The sequence below is a fragment of the Callithrix jacchus genome, chromosome 6, assembly GCF_049354715.1.
Source record: "Callithrix jacchus isolate 240 chromosome 6, calJac240_pri, whole genome shotgun sequence".
Lineage (NCBI taxonomy): Eukaryota > Metazoa > Chordata > Mammalia > Primates > Cebidae > Callithrix > Callithrix jacchus.
Genome location: NC_133507.1, coordinates 74,678,396 through 74,706,239, shown reverse-complemented (window position 1 = coordinate 74,706,239; position 27,844 = coordinate 74,678,396). Strand labels below are relative to the sequence as shown.

General features: G+C 35.1%; 1 long non-coding RNA gene across 2 annotated transcripts in view; it reads right to left on the bottom strand.

Moving 5' to 3' along the window:
• The window catches only part of LOC128932377 (uncharacterized), a 365,408-nt gene that overhangs the window by 260,797 nt on the left and 76,767 nt on the right, over positions 1-27,844 (bottom strand). For both annotated transcript variants that reach the window (XR_013519342.1, XR_013519341.1), the window contains exons 3-4: positions 25,503-25,620; positions 13,713-13,751 (exon numbers count right to left, since the gene is read on the bottom strand). This is a non-coding gene — a long non-coding RNA (uncharacterized LOC128932377). The remainder of the gene's footprint in view (positions 1-13,712; positions 13,752-25,502; positions 25,621-27,844) is intronic.

Genomic DNA, 27,844 nt, shown 5'->3' with positions numbered 1-27,844 from the left:
TTAATTATGAATATGTTTCAACATTCTAAGTTTCAGGGTGGCTGAGACTATTGTATATGTTTTCATATACACTCTCAATTTTTAACATAATACCTAGCATAATCAAATACTCATTCAAGTGCTTTTTGAGTGAAACAACCACAGAAAATTAGTAGGAAAAATATAACAGTTACCTCAGTGTTGTAAGAGAAAGACAGTGCTATTAATTTTATACAAATGAGTTATATACTTAGCTACTGAACTGTACAAATAGAGTCAAAGTAATGCTAAAACTTTAAGTAAAACATTCAAAGTTTCATTTCACCCGTTTTTTCTTCACTCTGATAAATGTGACTCCTCTCTGTGGCACCCCTCTTTGATGAACCTGTCATAAGAATCCAGTCTTTCAGCTAGGAGTAGAAATACTACTGTATTTTTTGGCTAAATGGCAAACTAACCTCAAACATATTTTTGAATTGTTTCACTCTTTTTTTCTGTGGTGTTGGTGATACATAGAATTTTATCTGGATACTAGTTTACAGTGCAAAGAAAATTATAATTAAAATGAAAAAATACAGGGAGTAGTGTACTAGTTCTTTTTTTCCCTTAATGCCCTCTAAGCATCAGTATTTTCTAATAGTCTTACCATCACTGTTCTGATTTCTATTTTTTCTTCTACTAGTCTCTACAACCACTGAAATTTGATTTCTATTATAATTTTACTGAAATCCCTCTTGCTACAATCATTCATAATCTTCTAATTATTAATGACCATTTTTAATTCCTCTATAATGTATGGCCTAATTTGATGTTGATGATTTAGTATCAACTTTTTCTGTGTGTTTTCCTACCATTCTGGCCACTTGATTTTATTCCCCTCTATAAGGTATTTCTTCTTTGATCCATTTTACAATATGATAATTCCTAGTGTTCTTATACCCTTTTGCTTTTAATATATCCTAGAAACATGACCCACAAACATGTCAATGTACAAGAGCATTTTGTATTTCCATTCCTGTGTTTCTGATTTTCTATTAAATATGTCCAAGTACCATGCATCCAAAAGCTATAACACTTGATAGTTTCAAAATGATTCCATCAATTTTTGCTAGCAGGCATGAAAAAGTAAACAATATTTATAGAAAGATAAGATGGTCTATGTGGCCCATGATCCGTGACTATGTGAATGTTATTTCCACCTCCTCAAATGTCAATGCCTGAAGCCTGAGCAGGCTTCTAAAACTCTAACTTTCTTCAATCTCTACAAATATAAAGTCAACGATGATTAAAAATTTAAAAATAATTTTTTTTTGTACGTTTTAAATTTTCAACTTTTATTTTGAGGTCCAGGATACATGTACAGGTTGTGCAGGTTTGTTACATTAGAAAATATGTGCCATGGTGGTCTGCTGTATCTATAAACCTATCACCTAGGTATTAAGCCCAGCTTAATACCTAGCTATTAGCTATTTTTCTTATGCCTTCCCTCCCCTTTATCCCTGATATGGTAGCTTAATACCTACCATTAGCGATTCTTCTTATGCCTTCCCTCCCCTTTACCCCTGATAGGCCCCAGGCTGTGTTGTTCCCCACCAGGTAAGTAAATGTTATTGTTCAGTTCGCACTTAAGAGTGAGAACATGCAGTGTTTGATTTCCTGTTCCTGTGTTAATTGGCTGAGGATGATGGCTTCCAGCTTCATCCATGCCTCAGAAAAGGACATGACCTCATTCATTTTTATGGCTGCATAGTATTCCATAGGGTATATATGCTGCATTTTCTTTATCCCGTCTATTGTTGATGGGCATTTGGGCTGATTCCATGTCTTGGTTATTCTGAATAGTGCTGCAATGAACATACATTTTCATGTACCTTTATGATAGAATGACTTATAGTTCCTTGGGCCTGGTAAGGGGATTGCTGAGACAAGTGGTATTTCTTCTCCTGGATCTTTGAGGAGTCACCACACTGTCTTCCACAATGATTGAACAAATTTACGTTCCCACCAACAGTGTAAAACCTTTCTGTTTTCTTGGTACCATTACCAGCATCTGCTGTTTCTTGATTTTTTTAATAATCGCCACTCTGACTGGGGTAAGGTGGTATCTCATTGTGGTTTGATTTGCATTTTTCTAATGATTAGTGATGTACTTTTTTTCATATGTTTGTTGGCTGCATGAATGTCTTCTTTTGAGAAGTGTCCTTTGCTTACTTTTTCATGGGGTTAGTTTTTTTTGCTCATAAATTTGTTTAAGTTCCTTGTATACTCTGGATATTAGACTTTGCCAGATGGATAGATTGGAAAACTTTTTTCCCCATTCTGTAGGTTGTATGTTCATTCGTATGGTAGTTTATTTGCTATTCAGAAGTTCTTTAAAAATGAATCAATATAACCTACTTTATGCTATATTGCTGTACCTCTGCATTCCTCTGAATAGCTACTTCTTCATAGCTTCTAATATTTTCATCTTCAGGACACCCTCGCCCACCTTGCTTACCCTAACACATTGGCTTTTTTTACTTGTATGCTATTCAAAGAGCAGTTCTTCAGTTGTCCTTACTTGTGTGAGTTGTCCCATAACTCCATTTCTCTGGCTCAGATTTTTGGAAATTAAAATTCTAATTACACATAAGAAATGTCTACATCCTTCACAGGTAGCCAAGATATACACATCTATTTTTTTCTTCCTTTTTATTTAAATGGTATTTCCTCCTACCTTTTCACTATAGCAGATCTTGAACAATGCTCAGGGTAAGAAAAAGCAATTTATGAGTAGGATGAAAATATTAGTAAACTCAAAATCGAAAATAAAACATTTCAAGATTCCCAATTTTATAGATTAAATCATTTTCATTCAACAGGTATGTATTTAGTAACTGATATTTGCCTAGCACATTACCAGAGCTAGAAAAAATGAAAGTAAAGCAAAGTGAACTGAACTGCACTCACACAAAAATAAACAGAATGTAATTTAATCTGCTCTTTTTTCTTTTATGACATCTCTTTACATACAGTCAAAATAGGCTGATATTGCAGAGTTGTCTTTTTAAATTCTTATATTTTATTTTTGTGGGTATGCGATAGGTGTATAAGTATATACACCTATGAGATATTTTGATATAGCCATGTAATGCATAGCGATCATTACATTAAGGTAAATGAAATATATATCACCTCAACCCTTTGTCCTTTGTGTTATAAACAATCTAATTATACTCTTTTAGTCATTTAAAAATGTATAAATAAATTATTATTGACCATAGTCACCCTGTTGTGCTATCAAAAATATTAGATCTTATTCATTCTTTCTATTTTTGGTATGCATTAACCATTCCCTCATCCTCCACTATGCAACCCCTCCCAGCTGTTGGTAATCCTTCTACTCTCTATCTCCATGAGTTCAATTATTTTAATTTTTAGCTCCCCCAAACAATTCAGAATATGCAAAGTTTGTCTGTCTGTGCCTGGCTTATTTCACTCAACACAATGACCTCCAGTTTCATCCATGTTGTTGCAAATACAAGAAATGTATTTTTCATGATACTCAATTGTGTATATGTACATATTTTCTTTATCTATTCATCTGTTGATGGACATAGGTTGCCTCCAAATATTGTCTATTGTGAATAATGCTGCAATTAGCATGGGACTGTAGATATCACTTCAATATCTTAATTTCCTTTCTTTGGAATATATACCTAGCAGTGGGATTGCTGGATCATATAGTAGTTACATGTTTTAGTTTTTGAAGGAACTTCCATATATTTCTGCACAGTGTTTGTACTAATTTACATTCCTCCCAATAGTGTATGAGGGTTCCCTTTTACCATATGCTTGACAACAACAGTTATTGCTTTTGAATAAAAGCCATTTTAATGGAGGTGAGACTATATTCTACTTCAGTTTTTATTTTCATTGATCTAATGATCAATAGTGTTGAGCACCTTTTTATATACCTGTTTATTATTTGTTTGTCCTCCTTTGAGAAATGTCTATTCAGAGTTTTTGTCCATTTTAAAATCAGATTATTAGATTATTTTTCTATACAATTGTTTGGGCTTCTTGTATATTCCAGTTGCTAATCCCTTTTTGGAATAATATTGCAAATATTATCTCCCATTCTGTGGGCTGTATCTTCACTTTGTTGTTTGTTTCTTTGCTGTGTAGAACTTTTTAACTTAATGTGACCCCATTTGTCCATTTTCTTTTGTTTTGATTGTCTGTGTTTGTGGGGAATTGCTCAAGATATTTTTGTGCAGTCCAATGACATGAAGACTTTCCTCAGTGTTTTCTTTTAGTGACTGCATAGTTTGAGGTCTTAGATTTAAGTTTTTAATCCATTTTGATTTGACTGTTGTATATGGCAAGAGACAGGGGTCTAGTTTTATTCTTCTACATGTGGATATCCAGTTTTCTTTGCACTATTCATTAAAGAGACTGTTTCCCTCCCCAATGTATGTTTTTGGCATTTTGTCAAAAATGAGTGCACCACAGATGTATAGATTTGTTTCTGGGTTCTGTATTCTGCTCCATCTGTTTTTATGCCACTAGTATGCTGCTTTAGTTAATATAGCTCTGTAGTACAATTTGAAATCAGGTAATGTGATTCCCCCAGTTTTGTTATTTTTGCTCAAGATATGTTTGGTTGTTCTGGGTCTTTTGTGGTTCCATATACATTTTACAGGGTTTTTTTTCTATTTTTGTGAAGAATGTCACTGGTATTTTGATAGGATTTCATTGAATCAGTAGATTCAATGCTGTATGGATATTTTAACAAAATTAATTCTTCCAATCTATGAACATCGCGTATTTATCGAGTTTTTTTTCATTTTCTAGTGTCCTTGTCAATTTGTTTATCAGTGTTTTATGGTTTTCATTGTAGAGATCTTTCACTTCTTTGAATAATTTTATTCCTGGAATTTAATTTTATCTGTCACTATTTTAAATGGGATTACTTTACTGATTTCTTTTTCAGATTGTTCACTCTTGGCATATAGACATGCTCATTTTTGTATGTTGATTTTGTATACTACAAGTTTACTGAGTTTATCAGTTCTAATAGTTTTGTGTGTAATCTTCAGGTTTCTAAAAAAATGTAAGACCATATCATCTTACTTATTGATAATTAAAGACTTACTCCTGCCATTTTGGTTATTTGTGTTCTGATTGTTTTCTGGTATTTTCTTTTTTTTTTTTTTTTTTCCTGTCTTCGTTCTAGTGAGGGTGATTTTCTCTGATTATATGATTTAGTTTCTTGCTCTTTATTCTCTGGCTATGTGATTTGGTTTCTTGATTTTTATTTTTCTGTGTATCCTCTGTATTTTTTTTAATTTGAAATTACTATGATGCTTGCAAATAGTATTTATTATTTTAATCTGATGATTTTACATGAATTTCATACACAATCAAACAAGAAAAGAGAAAATGAAAAACAACTCTAGACTTTGTCTCTTCACTTTTTAACTATTGCTCTTTGTATTTATATCCCCTTGTACTGATTATGTAAAGTTGTTGTAGTTTTTATTTTTAATTGGTTTATCTTTTAATCTTTCTACTGAGGATATGAGTAGTTTACACATCACAATTACAGTGTTATAATATCCTGTGTTTTTCTGCGTGCCTACTATTACCTATAAGTTTTGTACCTTCAGATGATGTATTATTGCTCATTAATATTCTGTTCTTTCTGATGGAAGAATTCCTTTTAGCATTTCTAGTAGGTCTGGTCTGAGGCTGATGAAGTTTCTCAGCTTTTCTTTGTCTGAGATGTTTTTATTTCTCCTTCTTTTTTGAAGAATATTTTCATTGGCTGTTCTATTCTAGGACAAATCTTTTTTTTTCTTGTCCAGCATTTTAAAATATGTCATGCCACTCTCTCCTGGCCTGTAAGGTTTCTACTGAAAAGTTTGCTGTCAGATGTATTGGAGTTCCTTTGTATGTTATTTGTTTCTTCTAACTTGCTGCTTTAGAAAACTTTTTCATCCTCGACCTTTGGGAGTTTGATTATTAAATGCCTTGAGGGAGTCTTTGGGTCAAGGTTGTGTTCTATAACCTTCTTATACTTGAATACTGATATCTTGCACTAGGTTTTGGAAATTCTGTTTTATTATCTCTTTGAATAAACTTTCTGCTCCTATGTCTCTACTTCCTCTTTAAGGTTAATAAATCTTAGATTTTCTCTTTTGAGGTTATTTTCTAGAACTTGTAGACATGCTTCAATCTGTTTCATTCTTTTATTCTCTCTTCTGTCTGTGTATTTTCAAAGAGCCTAACTTCAAAGTCACTAATTCTTTCTTCTGCTGGATCAATTCTTCAGTTGAGTTGCTGATGCATTCTTCAGTATGTCAATTGCATTGTCAGCTCCAGAATCTCTGCTTGATTCTTTTTAACTATTTCAATTACTTTGTAAAATTTGTATGATTGGATTCTAAATTCCTTCTGTGTGTTATCTTGAATTTCATTGAATTTCCTCAAAACAGCTATTTTCAATTCTCTGCCTGAAACATCTATCTTTCCAGGATTAGTCTCTGGTGCCTTATTTAGTTTATTTGGTGAGATCATGTTTTCCTAGATGGCCCTGATGCTTTGGGATATTTGTCAGTGTCTGTGCATTGAAGAGTCAGGAATTTTTGTAGTCTTCATTGTCTGGGCTTCATTGTCTGAGCTTATTTTTAGTAGCCGAACTTCTTGGGAAGGCTTTCCAGGTATTCAAAGAGACTTGGGTGAAGTGACAACTTCAGTCACTGCAACTGTATCTGCACTATGGGACACTTCAAGCCCAGTAATGCTTGGCTCTTTCAGACTCAGAGGTACCGCCTTAATACTCTTTTATAAGATCCGGAAGAATTCTCCAGATTATCAGATAATTCTTGTTCTCTTCTCTTACATTCCCCCAAACAAATGATGTATTTTTCTCTGTGCTGAGCCTGGAGCTGTGGGAGGGGCAATCCAAGGTGCTGTGGCCACCACCACTAGGACTGCACTGTGTCAGATCTGAAGAAAGCATAGCACAGCACTAGGTCTCACCCAGGGCCCATTATAACTACTGCCTGACTATATTGATATTTGTTCAAAACATTAGGGCTCTACAATCAGCAGATGACAAAACCAAAAAGGCATTTCTCTTTTTCTTTGGGGTTGAAAGTCCCCCATAACCCAAGCCAAGGTAGGTCGAGAGATGTCATCCCGGAGCCAGTGTCTGGAGTCAGAACCTTAGGAATTTACCTAGTGCTCTATTCTACTGTGGTTGAGCTGACACACCAAAAGACACAGTTATTTTGTCTTTTTTCCCCTTTCCACAAACAGAGATCCTCTTTTTTCCCCTTTCCATAAGCAAAGGATCCTTGCTCCATGACCACTGCCACCACAGTTACACAGGGAATACTGCCAGGCTACCATCAGTGTTCAATCAAGGCCCAAGGTCTCGTCAGTCAGGTGTTAATTACCAGGCCAAATGTTTCCAGGCCTAGATTTACTCTTCAGGGCAGTGAGCTCCCCTCTGGTCCAGGGAAGGTCCAGAAATGCCATCTAAGAGCCAATACCTGGCATTGGTGACCCCAAGAGCCCACTTGGTACTCTGCCCCACTGCAGCTGCAAGACAAAGTCACTTTATTCTTTTCTCTGCTTTTCTCAAGCAGAGCAGTATCTCCCCATAGCCACCAAAGCTGTGAATATGCTGAGTAACACCTGAAGCCAGCACATCTCAGAGTGTCATCTAATGCCTATGGCATGTACTAACTGACTAATGCTGCTGATTCAGGGCCCAAGGGCTCTTTAGTACATAGGTATAAATTCTGTCAGAATGTGATCTCATCAAAGCAGGGGGCTTCTTTCTTTTTCACTGTGTATGTGTAAAAGATGAGGAGCAAGGGCCTGAAATGGGTGTTTTAGGATTCTGTCCAGTGCCCCATTCTACTGTGACTGAACTGGTATCCAAGTTGCAAGACAAAATTGCATTTACTTTTCCTTCTCCTTTTCTCAAGCAGATGGAAAGAATCTCTTTTGGAGCTGTGAGTTGTGCTGCCAGGAGTTGAGAGAGGGGTTGCACAAGTACTCCTCTGGCCTACCCCCACCAGTGTCTCACTAGGTCACTTGTCTCCCATGTCCACTGGTTCTGAGCCCTACACAGCACTAGGACTTGTCTAGGAGTTACCGATCTTGTGGCCTAGACAGGCTTTCTTTCCTTTCTTTCTTTTTTTTTTTTTCTTTTTTTTAATTTTTTATTGGATTATAGGTTTTGGGGTACATGAGCAGAGCATGCAAGACAGTTGCGTAGGTACACACATGGCAGTGTGCTTTGCTTTTCTTCTCCCCTTCACCCACATTTGGCATTTCTCCCCAGGCTATCCCTCCCCACCTCCCCCTCCCACTGGCCCTCCCCTTTTCCCCCCAATAGACTCCACTGTTTAGTACTCCCCTTTCTGTGTCCATGTGTTCTCATTTTTCATCACCCACCTATGAGTGAGAATATGCGGTGTTTCATTTTCTGTTCTTGTGTCAGTTTGCTGACGATGATGTTTTCCAGATTCATCCATGTCCCTACAAACGACACAAACTCATCATTTCTGATTGCTGCATAATATTCCATGGTGTATATGTGCCACATTTTTCCAATCCAGTCTATTATCAATGGGCATTTGGGTTGATTCCAGGTCTTTGCTATTGTAAACAGTGCTGCAATGAACATTCGTGTACATGTGTCCTTATAGTAGAACGATTTATAGTCTTTTGGATATATACCCAGTAATGGGATTGCTGGGTCAAATGGAATTTCTATTTCTAAGGCCTTGAGGAATCGCCATACTGTCTTCCACAACGGTTGAACTAATTTACACTCCCACCAACAGTGTAAAAGTGTTCCTTTTTCTCCACATCCTCTCCAGCATCTGTTGTCTCCAGATTTTTTAATGATCGCCATTCTAACTGGTGTGAGATGGTATCTCAATGTGGTTTTGATTTGCATCTCTCTGATGACCAGTGACGATGAGCATTTTTTCATATGATTGTTGGCCTCATATATGTCTTCTTTCGTAAAGTATCTGTTCATATCCTTTGCCCACTTTTGAATGGGCTTGTTTGTTTTTTTCCTGTAAATCTGTTTGGGTTCTTTGTAAATTCTGGATATCAGCCCTTTGTCAGATGGGTAGACTGCAAAAATTTTTTCCCATTCTGTTGGTTGCCGATCCACTCTAGTGACTGTTTCTTTTGCCGTGCAGAAGCTGTGGAGTTTGATTAGGTCCCATTTGTCTATTTTGGCTTTTGTTGCCAATGCTTTTGGTGTTTTGTTCATGAAGTCCTTGCCTACTCCTATGTCCTGGATGGTTTTGCCTAGATTTCCTTCTAGGGTTTTTATGGTGCCAGGACTTATGTTTAAGTCTTTAATCCATCTGGAGTTGATTTTAGTGTAAGGTGTCAGGAAGGGGTCCAGTTTCTGCTTTCTGCACATGGCTAGCCAGTTTTCCCAACACCATTTGTTAAACATGGAATCCTTTCCCCATTGCTTGTTTTTGTCGGGTTTATCAAAGATTGTATAGTTGTATGTATGTTGTGTTGCCTCCGGTGCCTCTGTTTTGTTCCATTGGTCTATATCTCTGTTTTGGTACCAGTACCATGCTGTTTTGATTACTGTAGCCTTGTAGTATAGTTTGAAATCCGGTAGTGTGATGCCCCCCGCTGTGTTCTTTTTGCTTAGAATTGACTTAGCTATGCGGGCTCTCTTTTGGTTCCATATGAAGTTCATGGTGGTTTTTTCCAGTTCTGTGAAGAAAGTCAATGGTAGCTTGATGGGGATAGCGTTGATTCTGTAAATTACTTTGGGCAGTATAGCCATTTTCACGATGTTAATTCTTCCTAACCATGAACATGGAATGTTTCTCCATCTGTTTGTGTCCTCTCTGATTTCGTTGAGCAGTGGTTTGTAGTTCTCCTTGAAGAGGTCCCTTACGTTCCTTGTGAATTGTATTCCAAGGTATTTTATTCTTTTTGTCGTAATTGCGAATGGAAGTTCGCTCTTGATTTGGCTTTCTTTAAGTCTGTTATTGGTGTAGACGAATGCTTGTGATTTTTGCACATTGATTTTATATCCTGAGACTTTGCTGAAGTTGCTTATCAGTTTCAGGAGTTTTTGGGCTGAGGCAATGGGGTCTTCTAGGTATACTATCATGTCGTCTGCAAATAGAGACAATTTGGCTTCCACCTTTCCTATTTGAATACCCTTTATTTCTTTTTCTTGCCTGATTGCTCTGGCTAAAACTTCCGGTACTATATTGAATAGGAGTGGTGAGAGAGGGCATCCTTGTCTAGTGCCAGATTTTAAAGGGAATGCTTCCAGTTTTTGCCCATTCAGTATGATATTGGCTGTTGGTTTGTCATAAATAGCTTTTATTACTTTGAGATACGTTTCATCGATACCGAGTTTATTGAGGGTTTTTAGCATAAAGGGCTGTTGAATTTTGTCAAATGCCTTCTCTGCGTCAATTGAGATAATCATGTGGTTTTTGTTTTTGGTTCTGTTTATGTGGTGAATTACGTTGATAGACTTGCGTATGTTGAACCAGCTTTGCATCCCCGGGATGAATCCTACTTGATCATGATGAATAAGTTTTTTGATTTGCTGTTGCAATCGGCTTGCCAATATTTTATTGAAGATTTTTGCATCTATGTTCATCATGGATATTGGCCTGAAGTTTTCTTTTCTCGTTGGGTCTCTGCCGGGTTTTGGTATCAGGATGATGTTGGTCTCATAAAATGATTTGGGAAGGATTTCCTCTTTTTGGATTGTTTGAAATAGTTTTAGAAGGAATGGTACCAGCTCCTCCTTGTGTGTCTGGTAGAATTCGGCTGTGAACCCGTCTGGACCTGGGCTTTTTTTGTGTGGTAGGCTCTTAATTGCTGCCTCAACTTCAGACCTTGTTATTGGTCTATTCATAGTTTCAGCTTCCTCCTGGTTTAGGCTTGGGAGGACACAGGAGTCCAGGAATTTATCCATTTCTTCCAGGTTTACTAGTTTATGCACATAGAGTTGTTTATAATATTCTCTGATGATGGTTTGAATTTCTGTGGAATCTGTGGTGATTTCCCCTTTATCATTTTTTATTGCATCTATTTGGTTGTTCTCTCTTTTATTTTTAATCAATCTGGCTAGTGGTCTGTCTATTTTGTTGATCTTTTCAAAAAACCAGCTCTTGGATTTATTGATTTTTTGAAGGGTTTTTCGTGTCTCAATCTCCTTCAGCTCAGCTCTGATCTTAGTTATTTCTTGTCTTCTGCTGGGTTTTGAGTTTTGTTGATCTTGCTCCTCTAGCTCTTTCAATTTTGATGATAGAGTGTCAATTTTGGATCTCTCCATTCTCCTCATATGGGCACTTATTGCTATATACTTTCCTCTAGAGACTGCTTTAAATGTGTCCCAGAGGTTCTGGCACGTTGTGTCTTCGTTCTCATTGGTTTCGAGGAACTTCTTTATTTCTGCCTTCATTTCATTGTTTACCCAGTCAACATTCAAGAGCCAGTTGTTCAGTTTTTTTTTTTTTTTTTTTTTTTTTTAGACAGAGTCTTGTGTCTTGCTTTGTCTCCCAGGCTGTACTGCAGTGGTGCAGTATCAGCTCACTGCAACCTCCACCTCATGGGTTCAAGCAATTCTCCTGTCTCACCCTCCCTAGCAGCTTGGACTACAGGTGCACACGACCATGTCCAGCTATTTTTTTTTTTTGTATTTTTTAGTAGAGATGGGTTTTCACCATGTTGGCCAAGCTGGTCTCAAACTCCTGACTTCAAGTGGTCTACTCCCCTTGGCCTCCCAAAGTTCTGTAATTACAGGCCTAAGCTACTGCCTCCAGTCAGCCACTCCACCCAGCCTGCCTTTCAAGTTTAATTGGAACACCAGAGCACCTTAGCCTACAGTGGTGAGGCTTGCTGGAACTCAAGTTCCAAGCAAGAAGATGGACAATTTCTCTTCAGCTAGAGCTATTCTACCTGCTTCCTCTGATGGCATCAGCTGAGTTCTACAAACTGTTGCTTTCCACTGTGATGGGGCAGCACTGAATTCCAATACAAAGTCCTACAATTACTGCACTTCTCCTCCCCAAGCATACAGATTATCCATATCATGCAGCCTCTGCTGAGAAATAGAAGAGGTGTGGTATCAGCAATTCGAAACTATCTTTCCAGATCTTTTCAGTGTCTCTTTCAGCAATATCAAATTAAAACCAGGCGATTGCTGACCTGATTTTTGGTTCTCAGAAGGGTGCTTTCTTGTGTAGGTAGTTGTTAAATTTCATATTCCTGTGGGGAGGACAATTGGTAGAAGCTTCTATTTGGCCATCTTGGTAATATAATTTTTGTAGCAATGGAAGTATGTATGTTTAGCAGAAATAACACATAATTTAAACTGATGCTCTTAGCAATTTATAATCATTGGGAAAGCATCAAGAAAGAAGTAACTTTAAGCAAAATTGCAAGAGACCAGTGTGAGTGCCAAGGTTTACATAAATTGGGAATTTTAGAAACTAGAAATAGCAACATCAGTATGCGGATGGCTCTCTTATATCTTTGTCTCATTTAGCATCTGATGAGTACAATAGACAAATAATATACATGTTTGTGTATAAGAGAGAAACTGTAGTAAGAGGAGAAAGATATGACCAACATGGATTTTATAGTTATGAAAGATGACATTCTTCCTAATCCTCATATTATATCACTGAATTTATTTTGCACTGGGACACTAGATTGTTCTATTTCTTTTCTTTTTTTGATTTTTTGTTTGTTTGTTTTTTGGAGATGGAGTTGTGCCCTGTTGCCCAGGCTGGAGTGCAATGCCACGATCTCGGCTTACTGCAACTTCCGCCTCCTGGGTTGAAGCAATTCTCTTGCCTGAGCCTCCCGAGTAGCTGGGATTAAAGGCATGCACCACCATACCTGGCTAATTTTTGTATTTTTGGTAGAGATGGGGTTTCAGCATGTTGGTCATGTTGGTCTCCAAGTCCTGACGTTAGGTGATCTGCCTGCCTTTGCCTCCCAAAGTGCTGGGATTGCAGGTGTGAGCCACTGCACCTGGCCAGATTGTTCTATTTCTAATAATCAATATTGTCTCCTTCATTCACGTTCAGAAGGTACATCTCTCTATGTGACTACATCTTATTACCACTGCTATAGTCATATATGAAAGCAGAAAGGACTGGACATCCCTTTTCTGTTTTGGTGGGCAGGTTCTAGAATACTATGTACTATATTAGAGCCATGAGAGGTGTTAAAATTCTTAAAATACAGAGCAATAGTCCCTCTCTAAGGGGTTTGGAAAATCTCTGCTAAGAGGAGATAACAAAGTAAGCAGATTCCTGAATACCACACTTGTTTCTCATTTTTTCCTGAAGAGTGTAGCTGAAGTAAATATCACCAGTGACCAAATATTCAGCAAATACTTAGTCAATCAAGAATAGGTACTACAAAGGAGAGAAACGATTTTTCTAGTTAAAGCAGAAGCTTAGAAAAAGTATAACTCGTTTAAGAATCTCCAATTTAATGGTGCATAACAATATTGTCCTACCCTTCCATGTGCTATTCTATGCCCAGGGAAAGATTCATCAAGAATATTGTACCAGTACCAAAAATTGGGAGAAAGACCCAAAAGGTAATGGTTTGTCTAATGTCTCAAATGAAAAACAATGAGGGGGAAAATCTCTATAAATGTTACGCATTATAAATCACATTTTCCAGAGCAAAACACCACTTACCTTGGAAATTGCCTCTCCAAAATGTATTGTCTCTCTTACCTACAAAGAGCAAAATAATAATTACCTGACAAAGAACCACAAATTTTGATTTGCTCAATTACAAGCTCCATCTTTGGTAGAAGCTTTGAACAGGGTTTATACAGAATTTCATTTTATTTGAGAATCATTTAATGTTCAAAATGGAGAAAAATTAAATTATATAATTGTTCTCATCTAGATATAAGCCATATCACCAGACTGTATCTTTAAAAGTCATACTTACTAAAAAATATAAAGTTTGAGGAGAATAGGCATAGATAGAAGATAGTTAAATAGATAGAATAGATTCTCAAAGCCATAATTCAATATTAATTTAGAGTAAGAGAATTCTAAATTAATTATTGGTGAGGTCACACATGAATCTTCCAAGCTGTCTCAGTTCAAGGCATATTTTCATGAAGTTGTAAATAGTCTTACATAAAATAGGGTCTTGAAATGAATGTAACAGATACATTTATGAATGAAAGAAAAAGTAGGAGAATAAAAATGTTAGAAAAAATCTCACTAAATGTATTTATTTTAAATTAATAACATTGAACAGTTACTGTATACTTATAATCACAATATAAATAACCTGGCCGGGCGCAGTGGCTCACGCCTGTAATTCCAGCACTTTGGGAGGCCAAGGCGGGCGGATCACAAGGTCAAGAGATAGAGATCATCCTGGCCAACATGGTGAAACCCCGTCTCTACTAAAATACAAAAATTAGCTGGGCGTGGTAGTGCGTGCTTGTAGTCCCAGCTATTTGGGAGGCAGAGGCAGGAGAATTGCTTGAACCTGGGAGGTGGAGATTTCAGTGAACCGAGATCATGCCACTGCACTCTAGCCTGGCACCTAGTGACAGAGCAAGACTCTGTCTCAAAAGAAAGAGAGAGAGAGAGAGCGAAAGAAAGAAGGAAAGAAAGAAAGAAAGAAAGGAAAGAGAGAGAGAGAGAAAGAAAAAGAAGAAAGAAAGAAAGAAAGAAAGAAAGAAAGAAAGAAAGAAAGAAAGAAAAGAAAGAAAGAAAGAAAGAAAGAAAGAAAAGAAAGAAAGAAAGAAAAAGAAAGAGAAAGAAATCATGCAGTACAACAAAAATCAATTTGATGGAATAAGACATCTATGGAATAAAAGTCTTGAAGCAAAACCGTATTTTACAATACAAAGTCAAGGCAGAGAATACATAATAAATGTATACGAGTGATCATTTGGATTATTTTTCAGAAAATTTTACTTTCTTTTCTCTCTTACTGGGAGTGAAATAGAATTCCTCCTGTGCTAATGTTGAGATTGGCCATGTGACTTACTTTGGCTAATAGAAGGTCATGAGGTTGCTGCAAGTAGAGACAGTGCTTGGATTCTATTATGACGTTATGATTGGTTTGCCAGGAGAGAAATACATCCTACATTGTCTGGATCTTATAATGGAACATGAAGAGACCAATCACCTTGTCCAAGTGATTTTCAGCCAACCCTTGCATACATAATAATGAGAATAAATAAGTTTTCTTTCAACTCAAAATAATTTGTCTCTTAGAACTTAATTTGTATTTAAGAACTAAAAAGAAAAAAAAAACAGGAAGAAAATGTAGTATTAGGATGTTTATGGACAAAATTATTTTTGTCCCAGTTTTTTATATTGATGACTTTGTTTACTGTGATTATTCTTCAGTTGATTGGTGAAAAAGCGTATCTGTGTATGACTGTTCATCAGTGTGTTATTTTAAGCAATTTTGATTTTACGTTACATTGAAGAGAACAGCTATAAGGTGCAAAAAGTCTGTATAATGATCTACTATTATTTAACAATAAGCTTAACATTTGCAAAGAGAAACACATCCTGATACTTTAAAGTTCTTCAAACCTGGTACTAATACGTTTAAGTTCAGCTAAGAAAATACAACAATTTAGGAAAGAGTAAAAAGGAGAATTAAGGCATATGATAAATGAAAGTGCCAGTAGTTGATTTAGACATATGTAACTGACTATAAAATCAACCATTGATTTGTAGTTTTACTGCAATTCCATTTCTTCAGAAGCAGTCCTGACATATAAAACTAATGAATATTACAATCAGGGAGGTACCATATAATAAGTACTTTGTCAGAAACATAATGTAGTTTCTAAATTAATGAACATTTTCCGGTGAAATACAAAGAGGAGAAATGTGACACGGCTAACTTCTACACAAATCCAAAGAGATTTGCTTCTCTTCCACAGGCATTGCCTTGTATTTTGAGTTATATTCTATAATTAAATCCAAAGGGAATGAGTTGTAATTCTCTCTGATAACTCATCTTTCAATGTTTTCACATAAATTTCAGGACTGTCTTGGCATAATGAAACTAATTGGTCTCTGTGGGAAATACAAGAGTGCATTTTGAAGGAGTTTGCTTTCATTTTACTATAGGTTTTGTTTGGTATATAATTAATATGTAAAATAAAGAAGTGGATATCTATACATATGCAAAATCAGTACTGTAATGCAAATATTATAATAGATGTGTCATATGAGGCCTTTTTCAAGTCAGTTCTATGGAACACAGATTGCACTTTTCAGAAAAATAATGGTATCCCCAAAGATTGTTATTCTGGACAAGACTAAAAAATAACTATCTAAACTCCTAAAGTAATTTAAATCACCTTGGAATAAGACAGGGGACATTAAATAAATAAGATAAAACAAATAAAGCCTAGTGTAAATGAGTAATAGACTATGTATTAAAAGTATTGGCATGAAAAATTAATGTAGAATTTCACTTTTATTTTCAGAAAATTAATAATCTATACTCTAATCTAGGCATAATCTAGAAGATAATAGTTTGAAAAGAGGTAAACAAAGTAAACATACTATTTGATTGTAAAACTTTATGTTAGAAGAAACTTAAATTTACACAGAAATATGGTTAATGGCAAAAGTACATTTGAGACATTCTCTATAGTGGCAGGACAAGCTGCTGACAGCAAAACTGATCTAGCTGCAAAATGGAGCTCAAGAGAAAATTTAAGCAAACAAGAAAACCATTGGGAACTAGAGAGTAGGCAATATCTTGAGAGTCTATGAGTCAGGAAAGATGACAAATTCCCAGCAGCAATAAATGGAGGGGCAAAGATCAACTAAGAATTTCCTGCCTATATGCCTGCTGAGATAGAAAATTAATCTGAAGTGTTTTTTAAAAATATATGAGTTAATAGCTTACTCTTTGTAGCTGAATATAAGTGGTAAATTTTTTGATATAAAATGGCAATAAAATGCATTAAAATAATAAAATCAAATAAAAAGTGGTATTTTTTGATAAAAATAAAATAGCACATTTTTAACCACAAGTATACATTTCAAAATACATAGTTCAATTACATTGACTAGAACTGTCTCCAATGCTTAGCACAGTGTTCAAATCTAGTATGATGAGAAGATTATAATGGATCATCAATAAATATTAGAAAAAAATTAATTAATATTTTGGGATTAAAAATTAACTTTAAAGTTAAGTTATTTGGCCAGAATACTATGTTGACAGGAGTGGTGAAAGAAGGCATCTCTGTCTTGTGCTAGTTTTTAAAGATAATGCTTCCAGTGTATGCACATTAAGTATGACATTAGCTGTGGGTTTGTCATAAATAGCTCTTCTTATCTTGAAATACGTTCTATCAATATCTAGTTTATTGAAAGTTTTTAGCATCAAGGAGTGTTGAATTTTATCAACGGCCTTTTCTGCATCTATTGAGATAATAATGTGGTTTTTGTCATTGGTTCTGTTTATGGGATGGATTATGTTTATTGACTTGCATATGTTGAACCAGCCTTGCATCCCAAGGATGAAACCAACTTGATCATGGTGGATAAGCTTTTTGATGTGCTGCTGGATTCAGTATGCCAGTATTTTATTGAGAATTTTTGTGTTGATGTTCATCAGGGATATTGGCCTGAAATTTTGTTGTTGTTGTGTCTCTGCTGGCTTTTGGTATCAGGATGATGCTGGCCTCATAAAATTATTTAGGAAGGGGTCCCTTTTTTTCTATTGCTTAAAATACTTTCAGAAGGAATGGTACCAGCTCTTCTTTGTACTCATAAGTGTGAGTTGAACAATGAGAACACATGGCACAGGGAGGGGAACATCACACACCAGGACCTGTCCGGGGGTAGGCGACTACAGGAGGGATAACATTAGGAGATGTAGATGACAGGTTGATGGGTGCTGAAAACCACCATGGCACATGTACATCTATGTAACAAACCTTCACGTTATTCACATGTATCCCAGAACTTAAAGTAAATTAAAATAATCAAATTGAAAAACTGAAACATAAACATTAAAATTAAAAATAATTTAACAAGATTTCTCAATTTTAAAAAATCAACACATAAAATTCAATTGTTAAAATCATTGAACTCCACACTTATTTGTACTCTCCCATGTATGAGTATTATACTTCAATAAAAAGTTTAATTTTTATAGAAGTGTATTTCCAAATACCAGAAACAAATAATTTCTAAGGATTTAAGTTATTTAGTAGCATTGAAAACATAAAATATCTAGGAATAAGTGTAACAAATAATATCCAAGATATTTTTTTAAATGTTGTAAAACTTTATAGAATTACATTCCAGAAAACTCAAATAAGGAAAACCTCAGTTAATAAACTAGGCTCATTGATTTAAAACTAAATAGTTGAATAAAATATTTTTCTTAATTCAATATAGATTCAATGCAATTTGAAAACAATAGTTTTTTATAGAAATTTAGAAACTGAATCTATAAATATACATAGAACAAAATGAACTAAGAATAACAGACACTAAGGAAGAAAAGGAACGATATAAATTACTTCACCTTACTATGTATTAGATGTTATTATAAAGCTAAAAATTAAATTGTAGTATTGGCCAAGGCAAGACGGATAGATGTGTGGACACCGAATAAAGATGAGTAATAGATATTTGGAAATACAAACTTGAGAACTTGATTAAAACAGAGCTGATTTTCTAAATTACTGTGTATTAGATAGAATCTTTAATAACTGTTGCTAGAACAAAGAATTGTCCATATAGAAAAAAAAAACTAAACCACTACCTGATGTCAGAGACAAAAATAAATATTATTTTAACTACAGAATTACATGTGAACAACTAAATTCTAAAGCTTTGAACAACTAAATTCTAAAGCTTTGAGAAGACAGTATAGGAATATGTACTTACTGCTTCGGGCTAAAAAGGATTTATTTAAAAATATATTAAACCAAAAACCATACAGGTCATTGTTTGGGAATTAAGGAATTCTGCTCATACAAAGACAGCAAAACAAACGAAAAAACAACCAATAAATCAGGAAAACATATTTTAAGTTATAATGGATATAGGTTGTGTGTCTATCATATTATATATATTATAAATAAATGATGTCAGTAACTCAATAAGGAAAAGATAAGTGATTCAATTAAGAAATAGAAAAAAATCTTGTTGCGTCTCTACATAGGAAGCAACAACGAGTAACTATTAGGATAGTGCATTAAAAGTAATGACAAAAACTGCAATAACTTTTGCACCAATATACTATGTAAAGTTTTACTTTAATCAAATTGGCAATTAAAAATAAAAAATTACACCACAATAAGATGTCATTTCAAATGTATACTAGATAGGCAAGAATATTCAAGGCTGAAAATGTCAATTATTAGAAAAGATATGGAACACTCAGAAGAACAAATAACTTATGATAATGTAATATGTAATAACAAGCCTGGAAAAAAATTGTCATAAATTTGAAGATATGCAAAACACTTAGAAATTACACTCCTGAGAATACACCCTAGAGGAGTTCTTGCTATTTATATGCTCCAAGAGATCTGCTTAATAATAGCAATGACCATACATTAGAAGACACCTGGAAAGAACATTATTATCCACTAAAAGAGAAATGACCTAAAAGTTTCACGTGTATTTATGGGCTAGAATGTGATACAACACTGAAAATGAATTCATTACAGCTACGCACAACAACAAAACATATTTAAAATCTTAGATATGATTGAGAAACACAGTTATAGGAGAATACTGGAAGCCTAATTTCATCACGTACATATAAAATTGAACTATGTAAAGTATAGGAAAAGAGCACATGGAATTATGATGAAAGCCAAGGGAATCATAAACACACAATTCAGAACAGTGGTGTGGCTTTTCACGTTATTGGGAAGAGAAAGGAATGACAAGGCAAGGAAGAGAGTGAATTTCAAAAATAAGTAATATTATATTTCTAAACATGTTATACTAATTGAATCACTATTATTTATACTACTTATAGTTTAGAGTCTTTTGAACCTACAGATAATTTAAGCAAAATAAAAGATTTTTCATTTCACTTTCATCTCACATCTCAAACCATTTTCTGGTGCTTCAACTTGGAGAACGTCTAGCACACAATAAAGGAGGAAGATGCTTACCCATCTTCACTAGAATTCCTCATGGTTCCCTGAATGCATATGTTTAAACAGATCATAGAGTTTTATCGCACTATATTCTTTCTTTCTCTACTTTTTTGTATAATTAATTAATCCTGATTAGTCCCCCTTCAAAGACATTTCTTTCTTTCCCTCTTCTTTAGCTCTCGTAAACAACACAAACTGGCATGAAACACACAAATGTACTCTCAGCCTTAATCCATTTCTTTTTGTCCCTCTTTAATAACTTCCTAATATTTTATTGTTCAGTTTCATATACCCTCCTTATAATCATCCAAATTTAATTGTTGTTTATTTTTTTAATGCTCAAAACCAATTCAGTTAGGGGTTAGTCTTTTCAACACATGGTGCTGAAGTAATTTACATTTCTATCTGTGAATTATATTACATATATATGTGTAAATTATACTCCATTATATTACCTATAAATTACATTTAAATTATGTCAAAAAATATTTGACATAAATCTCATGTCTTATACAAAAATTGATTCAAAATGTATAACAGACTTAAATGTAAAACTATGAAATCTTCAGCTGAAGATTTTGAAGGTCTGGGCTAGACAAAAAGTTGTTATACTTTACAACAAAGGCACAATTCATAAAAGGAAAAATTGCTAAGTTGGGCTTCATCAAAATTAAAAACTTTTGCCTTGGATAAGACCCTGTTAATAGAATGAAAAGATAAATTATGGAGTGAAAGAAAATATTTATGTACTAGGTATTATACAAAGGACTATTACGTAGAATATGTGTACACTTTTTAAAAGCAAAAATAAAATAGTAAACAATCCACTTAGAACATTGGAAGGAAAAGAAGGAAGTGGGTATAGCTACCTTTACTGTATCTATATCAATATCCTATCTTTAAACGTTTGCTGTACTTCTGTGGGATGCTATCTTCAGGGGAACTGAGATAAAGGGTTCATGGAATCTCTGTATCCTTTCTTAAACTGCATGTGAATCTATCATAGTCTAAAAAATATAAGTAAATAAAGTTGAAGCTTGGTGCACTTGGTGTATGCCTATAGTCCCACCGACTCTGGAGACTGAGGCAAGAGGACCATTTACGCTTGGGAATTTGAGAGCAGTGTGGGCATATAGGAAGATCCTGTCTTTCAGAAAAAGAAAAATTCAATTAAGGAAGAAGAGCATGTGCTTACAGGAGGTACTGAATTAGTCCTAACCATTAAAATATGTACATCTGCTATTAGAACACCTTCTTATTAAAAGAATAGTTTTGTCTTATTACGCCTCTAACATATTAAAATGTAACTCAATCGGTAAGTTAGATAATAACATCACATTAATTTTATTACAGGTATTCATCATCATTCATTCATCATCATTATCCCCTTCCTTATACATTTATAATTAACAAGGCATTTAACTTAACTGCTGGAAGTGACTTCAGTCAGAAATATAGTCTAATTCCTCATTTCAAGTGGAAACTCTAAGGCAGAACTTCTTAAACTTTAGTGGCATAAGAATCACATGGAGAGTGTGTTAAGGTACAGATTGCCAGGTCTCATTCAATGAATGTATAGTTCTGCAGTTCTGGACATCCCCTGAGAATCTGCATTTCTAGTAAGTTTCCAGGTGATCAAGGCATTGGTCCACAGACCTCATTTTGAGCGGTACTCTTTCTGAGGCCAGAGGACTTAGGTATGTCTAAAGGTTACACAATTCACAATAGCCAAGCACTATTACATTATGTACCACTGCTTTGTTTTGAAATTTTGCTGTTTTTTATTATTTAAAAAATTATAAGGAAAGACTTTTTTATCTTCACTGAGTGGAATAATATGTCATCATCTAGAATTCCCACTTCTGCAGCACATATATATCTCACTATGTGTTGACCAAATTGTATTAAAAAATTACCAGGTTGAAGTCATCATTTGAACTATAGTTTAAATGGATAGAAGTATTTGAGGTCTTGTGTAAGATTTATAAACTTATAAGATGGCTTTCAAACAGAGCGTTTCTACCCCACACAGCAACATTGTCTTGCACAAAATCGCCCTGAAACTATAAGGTAGCATTCATAAAAAATCTTATTTTAGAACTATGAAAATAAAAAAGCAGTACTATTTTTCTTAGTATTGCATAGAAGTAGATTCAAAATTCCAAATCTATATGGTAATATTGCCATCTAATGGATAATCCACAAAGAAAATATAAAGTTTATAATTACATGTGCTGTTGTTGTTGAAATTCTGCTATAATACAGGATAAAATTTTAGGTTACCATATCTGAGAATGGCTAAAAACAATAGAATATTTATTTTTCTCTGATATGAAAAACAATGATATACTTATATCATTTGTACTATAGCTTAAATGGATAGAAGTATTTGAGTATCATGAACTAATGCATTTGACAAAACATTTTCTGTTTTCAATAAACATAATTATTCCTATTTTCCAGGAAGCATAAAATTTTCTTTTTATTTGTATTATTTCTAAAACTAAAGGTTCATTGTTGGTTAAAATATTTTATCACTAATTGTATTTTTAATAAGATAGCTTGTAGAATTTTTTTATAAATTAGAGAAAGCATCATAAATAAGGAAAGGAAATTTACAAAGACTGCCTTGTTCTTTGTAAAGTAAGCACGGAGTGAGAATCACAGTGAAAAGCACAGAATCAGCAGATAGTTTTTATCTGACTTAATTAAATAGATTACAGTTTTATCATTAAAGAAATGAAAATATGAGATCAAATAATCTTTTATGTAACTTCCTGATTTAACATCCATGATTAAATACTTTTCTTTACATTTCAGTCCCCTTTCTTATGAAAGTCAAAAGTTGATTGCAGTTGAAAAATTACTTTCAAGCAAATTTGCACCCACAATTACATTTGCTTTCTCAGGAATTTCCTAACCAGTTTTCAAGGCTCTGGGTTAAATTTTTTTTTCATTTTTCACACACCAGAGTTACATGTATATTCATTAAAGTACCATGAAAATGTATTTTCCTACCCCAGAAAGAGTCACCAAGGCCTTAGGAAATATAGTCTTGCAAGTATTAATTTCTCTTAGTATAAATTATCAGCAGCATATACTAAAGATAAAATCAGAAAATTCTGTTGCATCTAGGCTTTCTTAGGGTTACTTACCAACCCTCATATGCTTAAAAGTTTTTGTTTTTTCTTTATCAATAAAAATCAAAATACAGAACAACAGAAGTAAGACCGAAGGAGAGGAGAAAAGGAGGAAGGTAAAAAGACATCTTACAAAACCAAACTGTAAATGCAATGGAAGTACTTTGGGAAAATATTATTTGTATGTACCGTATATCAAATCATACATGTTATAAAATTTGTGCCTAAATAGATAAATATTTTCATAGTAGATGTCCTAGAAGTGAAATTGATAATTTTGAGTATTGGCAATATTTACACTTTGATTGATAACTGCCAAAATGACCTACCTACAAAAAACAATAATGTAGTTTTTGATTTTGTTGTTGTTTTGTTTCATTTTGTTTTTGAGACAGTCTCACTCTATTGCCAAGGCTGGAGTGCAATGTCACAATCTCTGCATTGTGGATCACTGCAACTTCCACCTCCCTGGTTCAAGGGATTCTCATGCCTCAGCCTCCCAAGTAGCTGTTACAGGTATGTGCCACCACGCCTAGCTAATTTTTGTATTTTTAGTAGATACTGGGTTTCTCCATATTGGCCAGGCTGGTCTTGAACTTCTGACCTCAAGTGATCCACCCGCAGCCTCCCAAAGTGCTAGGATTCCACGCCTGGCCAATAATGCAGTTTTGATTGTTGTTGCTAAAAATGGAAAATACAGAGGTCACAGAGGCTAGATTGCCCTTATTAAGAGAAAGTTCATACTTTTGGACCTAGATGTAGTCCCCATCCCTACTACCATGATCATTACAAACAATTACCCATTATAACAAATTGGCATGGCCAATGATGAAGCCTGGCTAACTTCATGTGGCTGAATCATTTTGTCTACTTGGCTGTTCAGTGATTCTTCCATGGTAGATAATTTCTGACAAGTGATACTTCACAATTCACATACACTATCATGTGTTCATAGACATGCTTCTACCTTAGAACTCTGTCTCATATCTACTAATCTTTCGCTGTCATATCTCTGAGAAATGACAGACCACTGTCCACTGCTCAGGTGATTGTGCACATTCTTGATTCAGGGCCTCAGGTCTCCTCCCACCCAAAGTTCCTGACCAGGTCGTCACTCACATCGGTACTCATCTGTTATTGGTTTTCACCCACATAGTAGCTGACACATCTGTAAAACAAACTTAGGCTTTCCTCTCTCAGTTGGTGATACATGACCCTCACATGACCATGGTTGCCAGCTGAGGAAAGTGAGCCTATACACATGTAGAGTAATATATGAATTTTATTTACCTGATCATGCAGCTTACTTGTGCTATCAAGTCCTATCTAGATTCAATCTTAGATGTTCCGTTTAAAACCTACAAGTATATTTAAATTTATAACTTGATAGGGCTGACAGGACCCAGCTCATTTTTATCAGTTTAGATGCATAGTTACTAGGATCTTTTAACAAGGGTTTAGTCTCTACTGATGACATGCCAAGAGGGATTTCTCAAAGTCCCTACAATAACTGTTGAGGCTGACCTAACTTTGCTTAGAATCCCAAATTTCTGCATGTTCACTACAGTATTTGGCCTTGTCATAGCTCCAAGTATCACCACCACTTCTAATACCATAGACACTTTTCGAATGTATGACTCTATTGGCATTGCTTCTTGCACTATAACCTGGATCTGCTACAAAACACTTTCTTGCTTCAGGTTCAACTCTAAACTTGGAACTTACTTCTTCCAGGTGTGAGATAGTTTACCTCTAGGACCTGAAGATGCTCACCTTGTTCAGTGGTTTTTCATTGTGGTAACAGATGCAAAATGCAACCATTTGTCTCTGACTTTGGAGTAGATATACTAGAATGTGTTTGATCACAAGATCCCTAAATTCTACCAATGTGGCAAATGCCTCTATCTTCATAGTGATTATCTTTCACACTGTAAAGTACATGTGTCTTCCTAAGTGCCCCCGCACTGCAGTGAACTAGCCACCTATTTTTCATCCTATCTAATCAGCATAATGTCACCAATATAATGGATTTATGAAATGGCAAGGTGTTCCAGATAGCCTTAATTATTACAAGCGGGGTGCAGTAGCTCACTCCTGTAATTCCAGCACTTTGGGAGGCTGAGATGAAAGAACCACTTGAAAAAAGAAGTTCAAGATCAATATTGCGAAACCCCGTCTCTACTAAAAATACAAAAACAATTTACCTGGGCATGGTGGCGCGTGTCTGTAGTCCTAGCTACTCAGGAGGCTGAGGCAGGAGAATTGCCTGAACCCAGGAGGCAGAGATTGCGGTGAGCCAAGATCGCACCATTGCACTCTAGCCTAAAAAAAAAAAAAAAAAAAAAAACAGTTCAAGATCAGTCTGGGCAATATAGTGAGACCTGGTCTCTACAACTTTTTTAATTATTGGGGCACTGTGGTGTGCACCTGCAGTCCCAGCTATTCCAGCTACTCGGGAGGTTGAGGCAGGATAATTGCTTAAGTCCAGGAGTTTCAAGGTTACAGTGAGCTATGATAGTACCACTGCACTCCAGCCTGGGCCACAGAGTGAGACCTTGTCTCTAAAAGACATATAGATGTATAGAAAGATAGATAGATAGATACATACATACACACACACATATGCCTATATATGTATGATTACAGTGGATAGGAAGGTTAACATAATTCTGAGGAAAACCTGAATAATTGTGTCTATGTATGTAAATGTGAAAAATTTCTGAGTCCCTTTTAAACTTGAAATAAGAAGGAACCAAATCACCAAATCAATGGCCACATATCACATAGGTATGGCCTTATTTTTCTTCTCTAGCAGTGATACCACATTTGTCTTAGTGACTGGGATTGGGTTTACCACTTACTTAAGCCTGCAGTAGGCTACTATAATTATCCAAGGATTATTCACCATATATTTTCTGGTGCCAGACTAGATAATTAATCAGAGATATGGCAGTGACCATCATTCCTTTATCCTATAAGTCTACAGTAGTCTCACTAAACTTCACCACCCCATCCCCCACCACCATTCTCCAGGATATTATGCTGCTTTTTATTTTAACCATGGCTGGCAGAGGAAAGTTTCAGAGGTTGCACTTAACCTTACTTACCATGTGTCATGACTTTTACCCCACAGGACAGGAAACTTGAAAGTCTCTGTAGGCTTATTGACATTAATACACCATGGATCTCTGAACCATTGAATACAAGACTTTTCTCACTCTACATGGTGCTTATTAAATAAAATATGAAGAGGACTAAGGATAGAAAAAGCTATTCCAGAAATCCCCCTTGAGTAGTTAGATTTCCAAATATCATATTGAGTGAGCCACTTTTCTTCTTTTTTTAATCACATTATCTCTTGGGGGAAAATAGGAACCCAAAACTGTAGCACCTAATAGGATTTTGTTTTGCTTTGTTTTGTTTAGTTTTGAGCCATAAATATAATACTAGTCACTGGAGACTCTCCAGTGATCTGTTCTTGGTCATGTCATCCTGGTCTCCACTACAACATATTATGTAGGTCTTGAATATCTTTTGACAAATTTTTGTTTATATCAGGAACATTCTGAGATCTTCCTAAGTCATGGTGAGATCTGACCCTAGTTATTTAAGAGGCTCAATCATTACATTTTGAATCATCTTGCCAAAGCAAGGTCTTTTCTGAGTCTCCAAGAAATAGGAGGCCTTATCTCTAACTAGGAAATCTGCTAGCTTATTAGATACCAGAAGGAAGAGGCAATCAACAAATTCAAAATTTCATATTTATCTCCCCAAATGTCCCCCACAGAGATCTTAGAATTTCTCTTCTTTCCTACCAGGGTCCTGACTGAAGTCAGGCCTACATTAAAGGATAGGACAGAAATCACTAAATATTTTTTGAAAAGGGATACATAATTAATATTTATAGCTTTGCAGGCCATATGGTGTCTGTTGTCACTATCCAACTCTGTAGAGTGCTGAGTGAAAGCAGTCATAAAAAACAGGCTAATAAATGGTAATGGTTGTACTCTTATAAAATTTTATTTAAAACTTTTTCTTTAAAAACTCCAGGTGGTAGGCTGGATTTTACCTATGGGCCATAATTTTCTGATCCCTGCATTAGATCCCTGCCAGGACTGTAAATACAAACTCCTTTGTTACTATGACACTTTATGATTAAATCTTAGATTTTATTACCAGTACAAATCTGCCTTTTAGCTAGAGGAAATTAGAGTTCCTTTATATACTGTCTTTTCCAGAATGCCCTGCGTTGGTAGTTGACCAATCAAATCCTCTGTTTCTTTCTCTTCAAGGTATACTGGGTGGGTAACAAAAGTCAATCCCGTCCCTAACTGTATAACTAGTTGTTATAATTATTAATGTCCTCTTAGCTTTCAAGCTTTAGAACTATTTCTTAAGGTATATATTTCATTCAAATATGCTGCCAATGATGAAAGCTTAGTAATTATACCAAGCTAGAGATCTCAGCAGCAATTCATTCCGTGTTTCCATCTGTTTTGTTTGTTTTTAATGTTTTTGGTGAAAGTAATATTACTAATAAAAAAAC